General features: G+C 51.1%; 1 protein-coding gene across 4 annotated transcripts in view; it reads right to left on the bottom strand.

The window, feature by feature from the left end:
* Nucleotides 1-11,075, bottom strand: part of TMEM63C (transmembrane protein 63C) — an 80,184-nt gene that overhangs the window by 58,948 nt on the left and 10,161 nt on the right. The gene's annotated exons all lie outside the window — the stretch shown is intronic.

The following is an 11,075-nucleotide window of genomic DNA, read 5'->3' as shown; positions in this document are numbered from 1 at the left end:
ATCTTGATTTGTTAAAAGAAGTGTTACTGACAAATTAGAAGGCCTTCCCCTTCCCCTTTCAGTCAGCTCCTTCTCTCCCTCTGCTAAAACCACTGCAAGCATGAGCTTGGTAGGTATGGCAACGTTGTAACATGTTTGTATCCATAAATCACATAGTATTGTTTTGCGATTTTCATTAAACTTAAATTTTCAGTAATGGTATTATTCTGCCATTCCCTTTATATGCAATATTGTTTTTGAGATTTATTCATGTTAATACAGAACTTATATACACACATACCTATATCCATGTGTGTATAGAGATACATCAGCTATATTGAGATATAATTTACAAAACAGAAAATTCTCCAATTATATATATATTTTAACCGCTGCACAGCATCACATTTTTAGTTGTCTACTCCATTATTATAGACATTGAAGATACTGAAGTTGAGATTCCTTTTTTGTGCTTCAAACATTGCTGCCCTAGATATTCTTGGAACGATCTCCTCATGCACATGTATGAGTTTCTCTAAGTAATTATATACCTAGATTTGAAACTGTTGGTCATAAAGTATGCACATTTTCAGCTTTAATTGCTGTTGCCAAAATGTCCCCTTGTGCTTTGCACTCTGAAGCTGTTGTCATTATCTGTTGACTTGCCTACCTGCCCCTTCCCCATGAATTACCAGAGGACACGTGTATGACTGGCACTCAGTGAACACTTGATGAATCAAAGGATGAGCTCACTGTCTAGCAGAAGAGATAGGTTCCAATGGGACAAGTCCATTAAAGGCTGTAAGACCTCTGGCTGGGATCCAGGGAAAGCTTTGTGGAGGAGGTGGCATTCAAATTGAGTCGTGAAGGGCAGGGAGACTCTGAAGAGACAAGGATGGGGATGAGGACAAGGACTGGGCTGGGAGGAGGAGGTGGGTCAGAGAGTTCAGGCATGTTTGATCAGCCATAGCGGCAGTTCCTAGCAGAGGTGGAAGTGGTCAGGGTAGACAAGTCGAGTGTGTGTATTTTGTAAAAACTTCAAGGTGTTCTGACCCATCCCCTGTCCTAAGCAGGAAGGGCCTCTGAGCTGGAGCAGAGTGTGAGGGATGAGTGAAGGAAGCAGGAGGGCAGAAGGTCGTTTGGGTTTAATCCCAGCTGAGTCTTCAATGGCAGGCTCTGGGGGAGCCAATGAGAAGTGACCAGGTCAGAGCTGGGCTCAAAGAAGACTCATCGGATAAGTAGGCGGAGAGCAGAGATACCCACGTCCTGGAATAAGGCCTAATTAGAGAGACTGCTCCTCTCAACCTTCTTCCTTCCTCTGTCTTGGGGAAAGATCTGGTCTGCCTCGCCTGGGTTTCCTCCCCAGACCCACAGGAGAGCACTGGGGCTTGGGTCCTCCTGCTCCTCCACTTTGCAGCTCTGTGAACCAAATCAGGGGCTTGCACATTGCTTCCTGTCCCCTGCATCCCCATTGCTCTGTGCAGGTACCTGGGCCGGGGCCTTGAGGAGCCCCCTCCAGGGCCTGGCTGCACCTCATCTCCTCCTGCTGCCTCTGCTCAGGTTCAGCCACCTGAACACACCTTCAGTGTGTCCCAGGCATGGGGTGGGGGTGGGGTGAATCCTATTCTATTCTCTGCTGTTCTTCAGCAGGATCTAGTTCTGGGCACCCTGCCCAGAATGGAGGGGAAGGGGAGAAATGCAGGACCTTCATTTTCAAGTCCTTTTGTCTTAAGCAACTTCAGCAAAACCACCAGCAGTGCAAGAGCAGGTGAGCTGAGGATGTGTCAGCCATGCTCCGGGGAGGAGGGACACTCCACTAGAATCAGATCACCCAGGGCCAGTTTGGGTTCTGCCTCGGTTGTGTGTGTGTGTGGTTGTGACTATTAAAACCTTTCTGAGCCTCCGCTTTCTCATCTATCAAGTGAGCCACTCACATCTGCTCTGCCTCTGGGGCGTGCAGAGGATTAAAAAGTAGTGACAAGGAATGTGAGGTCACTGAGTGGCACCAGGACCTCAGGCCAGAGACACTCTTCAGGCCATTGCTCTGGTGCCTGAGAGGGTCTCGAGAAAGCCTGGCCTAGTTTGCAGGTCTGGGAACACTGGGCCTCAGCCCAGGAGAGATTCTTGGCCCAGTAACAGTTTGCTATACTGAAGGACACCCCCATGCCTGCCACTCCCGCTGAACACCCTCTGGTTCTGAGAAGACCTCCCCCTCTGCCAGGTTCTCAGGGATCTGAAGCTCTTTTGAAGGGAACAGCTCAGTTCCAACAGTGCCTGAAACAATCAACATCGCTAGTCAGCCACTGCCACCAAAGACCCCTGGACAGCTTGCCACTGAGCAGGTAAAGAGGTGAGCAGATAGAAAGAAGGAGGCTCCCAGTCACGAAACATGTTCTGCTTCCTCCCATTCATCCTCCACATGACCCCACGCTGAGGGTTATTTTCCCATGCTGTGAACAGAAGATTCACAGGGGTGAAGCCAGCGGGTAAGGAAGCAGGTGGGAACCCGGCTCCTCAGTGCGCCCCAGGCAGTTTGTCTGGGTGTGTCTTGCTCTCCATGCTCCCATGACCCCGCCACCCAAAAAGCACAATTTTCCCACAGGGCTCAGGGTGAGTCCAGTTGCCCTCTGCGGCATTTCCAATCTACAGCCAAATCATCATCACCAGGACACCCAAGGCAATGAGGCCTCCATATCAAAAACCCAACACACAGCCATATCCTAGGCCAGTCGGTCCATTTTGCTTGTTTGTATCTCCAAAGACCTCAGGATGCCTTGCTCTTTTGCTGGGACCCCATGGCCTGAGGCCACTGTACCTCTGGCTGGACACCACTGTGAGAAGACTCAGCCAGATTGGGGAGAAGGCTCTTATTGCCAGGGCCACCTTCCTTGGCGAGGCCACTCAGTGATGGGGAGCACAGGCTTGGCTTCCCACTGGAAGCTGGCCTGGCCCTTCTGCCTCTGATCCTCCGAGGATGCCAGAGGCTCTGACTTGGCATGAACAAAGGTCTGCAGGCACAGGGCGGTGCCATACTTCAGCCGTCCCCAGCCCAGCTCTTCGGATCTCGTCTTGAGGGTGCTCGTGCAAAACAGCAGAGTGGAAGGGTGGGAAGAGCAGAAGGTGGGAGCCCAAGACACTTGGATCTTGTTTTTTTTCTAAGCAGGTCCAGGCTTCAGTTCCCTTTTGAAACACCACTAATCACCAGGAGAAGGCAGGAAGTGGCAATGGGGCACCCCCTCCCCTTTCACCCTGCCTCTGCATGTGTTAGTACCAGGTGAGGGATGCTGGGAAGGAATATGGCAACTCAGCTGTCTACCCTGCCTTAGAAACAAAGGATGCAGAGTTCTGGCCACAGGTGCTCTTCCTTGGTTGGCCCAGAGCCATCTGGACAGATCTAGAACAAGGAGACATCATACCTCATGAGCTGCCCACATTCTCATCTCAGCTCCCTCTACAACCTTATTTTGCATGACTTGCACCAGCCAATCCATGGGTAAGAATGGGAGTCCAGTTTATACCACTCATGCCGATGTGTCAGCTGTGGAAACCACTGCTCTCCCAGGACAGGGAAGAAGCGAGAATACGAGGCCCATGTCAGGCAAAATGGTGCACTAAAAGCTGCTGATCTCACTTGCAGCTGATCAGTCCCCCTAAGCAGTTTCATTACAGCCTTTCTGAGAGCAGAGCCTGAATGCCCCGCACATTCCCTGCACCCTGGACAATCAGTGCAAAGAGCTCCCACCACTTTATGCCCATTATCTCTATGGTTCTCTCATCAGCTGCTTTTCAGGAAGAAAAACTGGTTCACAATAGAGAGTCCATGGGATTTGAGAGTCAGTGGGGAGGCCGTAGGCCTGTAGGAAGGTCTAGTGTGCTGCCAGTCGCCAGCATTTTATGGCCTGGAGATCCTGTTATATATCACAGACAATGAGGAGCAGGGAAAAGAAGTTCTTGAAAGGGTTGAAACACAACTTGAAGTGGGTCGGGGTGGATGGCCTGCCTTCCAAGCCTAGAAGGGCACCTGAGACTGGCCATAGAGGTGCAAGGCATCCTTTATGGAGGGAACAGCCACGGTTCCCCTATGGAGGCCGGAAACAGATGGCTTCAATTGAGACCAGAGTCTCCGGGAATAACACTTCTCATCTGTAATACACACTTGACATGTTTCCGAAGCCCACCATCCACCTGGGGAAGGTGTTTTCATGCCCAGCTTTCAGGTAGGGAAACTGAGGGCAGAAGGCCAGCCAATAGGGACTCTGGTCCAGAACCAGGTGCTATGCTCCGCAAGTGGTTCACCTCCTACAAACCAGGGCCTCTCGAGGCCTGACTCTGCCTCTGCTAGGCGGGGGGAAGCGGGGGGCACAACACCAGTTTCCCAGGACCATGGGGTGTGACTTTCTTCCTGGAAAAGAGCTGCCAGAGACCCTTGGGGCACCCCAGGAGAGGAGCTGGACACATGTGCGTCCTCTCCCCTCTCTGGCACTGTACTGTCACTCCATGGGCATCCAGGTCTGATCTGGTACTGGAAACCCCATTGCCTCCCACAGGTTACCTTAGTGATTACTGGGGGTCATCAGGCAGCCAAGGCATGCCGTGATGACCAGGGGTCAGCTTCAGGGACTCTGTGCTCAGAGGGTGTGTCTGAAAAGTAGCAACTCATGTGCCAGGCACATGGTAACCCCCTTCCACTCAGAATAATAGGCTGGGCAGAACTTCCCATCTTGTGATGCTGTCAGAGAGATAGCTGAAGTCTCTCTGCTGTGGGCCACCTCCTGGCTGTGGTCACCCAGGCAGGAGGGACGGCTGCTCTTGGCTCTGAGAGGCCCATAGAAATTGTGTGTCCCTTGTGGGGGCAGGCACAATGAGAAGGTGACCGCATGACTTCGGCCTCCTTTTCAAGTTGCTTCTTTCCCAAGTAACTTGAAAACATATCTTAAAGGAGGAAACAGTGCTGGAGCTCTTTCCCATCACTGACACCCGCCCCCTCCACCCATCAGAAGGCGCTCACAGCCTCACCTTACCTGGGCTGGGGGCCGTGAGGGGAGAAGAGGAGAGAGGAAGGGGCCTCGTCCAGGATGCTCTGTGGTGGGCCGGGGCGTCAGGAAGCCTGTGTGCAGGTAAGAAACCTGGAACAACTCGCTACACCCTCCGTGCCTCAGTTTCCTCACCCACACGCTGACGCTCGCTGGCTCAAGCTTTAAAACATCGCTACCTGCCTCAATTTACGCTTCAGAGAAAGGCACCTGCCCCATTGATAAAGAGGACAAGGTCAATCCAGGAAAGGTTCACCTCCAAGGGCAACAGATCCTATGTCATCCATTTCTCCTGGGGACAGGAGTTGGGGAGAGAGCAAGGACAAGGTGATCTACCACAGAGGGTGACGCCGAGAGAAGGTGGACTCGTCGGCATGGCGTCCCAGCCTCTTCTCCAGCAGATGCAGGCCGTTAAAGGAGAACGTCCATCTCCCTTCTTCCCTCGGCAGCCTGAGAACTTCCACTTGTCTTCCCTCAAGGCGGGGACATGAGGCTGAAGCCCAGAATTGGGCTGCCTCCTTGGCCTTCCTCTCCCTGAGGCCAACTCTCATTCTCCCCCTGAATCCAAAGAGGCCTCATCTGCTCAGATGAACATTTTTCATGAGCAATTTTCTCCTGTCCCTAGACAATTTTGATCTCAGCAGTATTCACTCCCATGACACCGTGGAGTCCTGTGCAGAAGTTGTAACTGCCCCCATTCTCAGGGGCTGAGGAGAGAGAGGGCTCTGGGATGGGGAGTTCACTCCAGATTGGACTAGAGGTCTAGTGAGCAAGATCCGCCCCTTCCACCGCCAACCCAGAGAACGTCTCATCAAGGCAGTGCCTGGGAAGCCAGCTCTGTAGGACCTGCAAAGTGACCTAGGTGAAGTCACAGCACCCCTGGCCCTCAGTTTCCCCAGGTCCATAATCCAAATCCAAAGTTTCTCTCTAAGGCCAAGGTGAGGATGGAAGCAAGAAGCTTTCTTTGAAAGCACAGGAGAAAAGGTGGCATCCTTTGCCCCTGGGGGCCCAGGAGCCCAGCCTATCAAGCATAGAATGGACCCCCCCCACTCCCAGCCAGCAGCAGCGCAGAAATGACGTTGTCATAACTCATCACGGTGGACTTGACTGCAGGGGCAAAGCGCGCCCCTCCCAGCCCAGCCCAGTGAGCTGGCGGCACAGCCCTGGGGAATCCCTGGGTGGGGGTGGTCCAGACAGGCAACTCCCACCTGCTGTCAGGCAGGCGGCGGGGGACCCCAGGCAAGCTTCCTGCCCACCCTCCCCCGCAACCCAGCGAAGACGGTCGACCGCGCCACGGCCCTGCCTAGTGGGCGGCTCATTCTACCCTCCCCGCCCCCCCGGGTCCAGCCTGGGTGATAGCCAGTGTGGCAAAGGAGGGTGGCGCAGTCTCCCCACCCCCATCCCTCCCACTCCCAAGTCCCGGAAAGCACGAGCAAGCAGCCCTTCCCCACTCTCCTCCCCAGTCCAGGACCCGGATCAGTCTCGGCTCACACCACCCTGTGCTCACCACGTCTGCTCCTTTCGCGACACGACCCCAGCCCCAGGCAAGGTGCTCAGGCTTCCGAGATGTGGTGACAGGAAACACGCTCCCTACCTGGGAGGAGACTGCCAGCCCGTTCTCCTCATCGCTGGCCTAGTGTAGCCAGCCCACCTGGCAAGGGACTGTCAGCAAATTCCCCCCTGCATCACCGCGGGAGCGGCATCCCAGCTCCTCCCAGGCAGGAGCCAACGTTGGCCCCGCCCCAAGGCCGCTCCGACCCGGCGGGGAACCCAAGCGGGATTACCATATGCAAAGGCCTAGGCTCCGCCTCAGAGACCTAGTCGCTACCGGGAACGATCTGCAAATTACCATCGCAAACGTACAAGGCTGCCGGTCCCTTGCTGCCCAGTCTCCTGCACCCTCTAAGCCTCACCAGCTGTCTTGCTACTCTCTGCCCACCCTACAGCCCTCGCCCCACCTCAAGCTCTCCTATGAGATATGTCCCCCTCCAGACTTCCCAGTCCTGTCAGCCAAACCAAGAAAAACACACAATCCCACAAAGGTAGCAGTGCTCTGCCGCACCCAGGCACCGCCTTCCAGCACCAGTCCAGTGGCTGGAACCAGTTCTGGCCTCCTTCTTCTTCAGCAAAGGAAAGGTCTGCAAATTGGCCACAGGCCTGCCGGGGAGGCCCAAGAGACTGGGCTGGGTCACAATCCTGCATGACTCCAGTTTCATCAGAGTCCTGGCTTCTCTGCTAGAGACCACTGGTATGGACGCAGGTGCCAACGTTTGAACCCCCAAATTTCAGTATGAAAAGTAAGGACCAGTAGTAAACAGCCACTCTCACTCTCTCAGGCAGAGGCCTAGGCAAGTTTATTCAGGAGACATTTTCCAGTACTTGCTGTACAAAAGCTAACGGGAGAGGAGGGCTGCTGAACAGTCTCTGAAAATGACTTGCAACAGTCTTATAATGGGAGGAAATTGTTAGAGTCATTAGCAATATGATAAAAAGCCGATAGAAGAAGCAGTGTGAATACAAGCTCATGTGACACTGGGGGGGAGGATAGGGGTAGCTATGCTTTTATAGGTTGGTTCCCCATAACCAGCAGCACAGTAGCTCAGAGAGGTTAAGTCCTATATTTAGATGGCTCAGCTGGGATTCAAATCCAGGCAGCTAGAGTTTTCAAACACTACTCTTCAGGCCGGCACACCCTGGTTCTGTCTCTCCCCGCATGCACCTGCCTCCCACCCCAGACCTCCCACCCTCCGGTTCTTCCGATGCGGCTGCTCCACGAAAACCCAAAATGAGCCACTAGACACATTCTGTCAATTTTTGGATGTGGTTCCATCGTGTAGCAGTCAGCACGTTCTGCTTTACACGCAGAAGGTCCTGGGTTCGCATCCCAGTCCATGGTCTATGGCCATGCCACCCTGAACAAGCCCAATGTCAGATCTCATAAGCAGGGTTGGGCCTGATTAGTAGTTGGATGGGAGACCACCTAGGAAGACCAGATGCTGTAGGCATAAAAAAAAAAAAAAAGACCTATTTCTTTACTCACTCACCCATTCATTAATTTGTTTATTCTTTCATGGGAGAGAAAAGCATTTGGACATCTATTATCCAGGGGCAACAGGATATCGGGGGTCTGGATTCTAGCTCTGGCTCAGCTATTAGTATGCTGTGCAATCTTGGGCAACTCGCTTGATCTTTGTGACTTTGTTTTTCCCTCTCATCTGTAATTCAGAAAGGATCGAGCTAATTGGGGTCTAAAGCCCTGCTGGCCCTAACATTTCTATTACTCTCTTCTGGGATAAGGGCTGGCAGGAACACAGATCAGGCAGATAGGTAGGAGAGTCGTGTTTGAAAACTCTAGCTGCCTGGATTTGAATCCCAGCTGGGCCATCTAAATATGGGACTTAACCTCTCTGAGCTACATACTTTGCATATGTAAAATGGGGTAAATAATGACAACAACCTTAAAGTGTGGTTGTGAGGATTAAATGAGATGTTGTACACCAAGTAGATGCTCACTAAATATTAGTCGTTGCTGTTGTTATGGTACTGATGGGAGAGAGTAGAACTCGACCAAAGAGCAGCTTGTCCTCTTTCTCACCTTCCTCTTTACAGAGCTAGTGTCTGAGCCCAGGGTGGAAGGACAAGGGTCTTGTGCGTGGGGGTTATAGCGGTTCCTTCAGAAAAGCCTTGTGTTAAGTGCAAAGAGCATGATCTTTGGATCCAGTTGAACCTTGGTTCCAATCTGGGCCCTGCTGTGTGGCCTTGTACTGGTTATTTAACCACTCTGAGATTAATTTTCACATCCATAAAATGGATGCCATAATGCAAATAACAGGAGTCCAATAATAGTACCTACCTCACAGACTGGCTGTGACTGATGGGACTAAGTTCTAGCCAATGGGATGTGAGTGGAAGTGATATATTTTACTTCTAGGCCATGTTCTTAGAAAGATGCTGCATGCTTTCCATTCCTCTTTCCCCCTTGTGCAGACTAGACCGTGAACATAGGGGTGGAGGTGGGAGGTGGCTCTGATGATGCTGACACGGACAGTACCATAGGACTGGACAATCAACAAGACATTAAGTGCCTGGGTTTCGTGCTGACCTGGAGGAGAAGAGCCCTGGACTGCTGATCACCTCGGTCTCTGTGACAGCAGCTGAACCAATAACCTCACTGATAAACCTAGTTTCCTGATTTTCAAACCCATGGCAGATGCACAGGAGCATACGGGGGGAGAAGGGACGTAAAAAAGCAAGCCCAGTGAAATCAGCAAAAGTTAAGAGCAAGAGGAGATAAAACAAGTTTAAAACTAACTCAGAAACTTGGGGCTATTTAGTTCAGGATCACTCCAAGTGGCCGTGGAGACTTCATTGTATTACAGCATAATGTTGGAAATATGCTCATGACAATAATCCTGAAGCATTAGGAGAAATATAATGTTCTAGTTGAATATTTTATTTTAAAAGGAAAGAAATTATATGGCATATTTAGAAAGCATTTTTGATAAAAAATTGTTAACATGAAATAAAACTTGTATGCGGAAGGGTACATCTAAAAAATCTCAGCCATCCAAAACGATACCTTTCCTCAAGCATCCAGAAAGCAGAGATTTCGCTTCAGTGATATTTACCTTCTCCCCAACTACATCGTAAGTCCTGTTGTCAGATCGTATCTCTTTTTTCTTTTTATTCCTAGTATCTAGCATAGCTCCCTGACTCAGTAAATTCTTCTTAATGGCTATAGGATGAAGTCTGTGTTACTATAGATGTCAGAGCTTAGCAGGGGCCCACTGGCTGATATGGAATATTGATCAGCGAAATTGCCTGAGGTCCTAGACCATCCCAGGGAAGAGCTGCAGGGGGATAGCCCCCGTTGCCAAAAGTGTTACGAGCCCTGGGACCTCACCTCTGTTTTCTAGAAACCGTTTCATCAGGAATGCTCCCCTGAGCTCAGAAAGGCCGACATGCACAAGAATGCTCATGGCAGAACTGATTATCATTCCTAAACACAAACACAACTGTACACAATCTACACAACTGTACGTGGCCTTTCGGCTCTGCCCAGATGAGATTTTCAAGAAAACTCAAAATGAGAGGGAAAAAGTGGGAGGCTCCGGAAAGTCAGCTAGGTGTGCTCTCCGCTTGTTTCTCATCAGCTCAACTCCAGTGAGTTTAAGCTGCAAGGCAGGAGAGCTACACGAATGTCCCCGATCATCCCAAGGCCTGGTGCTAGGTGAGACCACCAGGTACGGAGTAAGCAGGGTGCAGTGGGGGGCCTGGAGGAACGGGCATGAGATGCCACAGATTTTTCTATAGGATCCATAATGTAAACTTATGTCACTGATGGGGACAGCATTTTCAAAGCAGAATCATGTCACTATTCACACATTAAATGACAATCCAGATATTCTCGGGCATCCCCTGTCCTCAAGAGCCAAATCGAGACTCTTCAAAAGAGTCCATTTGGGGAGCTTAGGCTTATATCACGCACTCTAATCTGCCCTTTCCACACAGAAGGGAGTTTATTTTCTGTACAGAAGGTAGGGGAGTAAAGTATTGCAATGAAAAATTATTTTTCCAGTCTCCTCTGTTTAACCACACATAGAGCTAAGATTTTAAGAGAGGACAGACTTCGGGTTTAGGTCTAGAACACAGTGCTGACCCCTCAATGGAAGCTGACATTTCCCAATTTGTTGGGCCAGAGTGGAGAAGTCAGGGCCTTCTAACCACTTGGCCCTTCATGGCAGAGAATCTAGGCCTCCGCTCTGCTGGCACAGCCCTGGCCTCCCTGTCCCCCATTTCCCCTGGGGGCCCACTCACCAAGACCCCAACAGGTAGATGCTGTTAGCTAGCAGAAACCTCCTTTACTAGTACTTCTCTCCTGGAAGAGGGAAAATTCATGACTGGTTAGAGGTCATTGTCATCCACCACCAATTATCAATATTGGAAACTTCTGATAGGCTGGGTCAGAGGCAGATGCTAATGACATCACAAAGGATGCACCACTGTTGTGTTGGAACTTTGAAGACATTTGAGAGGGAGGGTTTTCCCAGGCAGAATTTACCC

Source organism: Pteropus vampyrus, unplaced genomic scaffold (genome assembly GCF_000151845.1).
Source record: "Pteropus vampyrus isolate Shadow unplaced genomic scaffold, Pvam_2.0 Scaffold32, whole genome shotgun sequence".
In the NCBI taxonomy this organism is placed as follows: Eukaryota; Metazoa; Chordata; class Mammalia; order Chiroptera; family Pteropodidae; genus Pteropus; species Pteropus vampyrus.
Note: the sequence above shows the minus strand (reverse complement) of the source record. Positions and strands in the feature narration are given on the sequence as shown.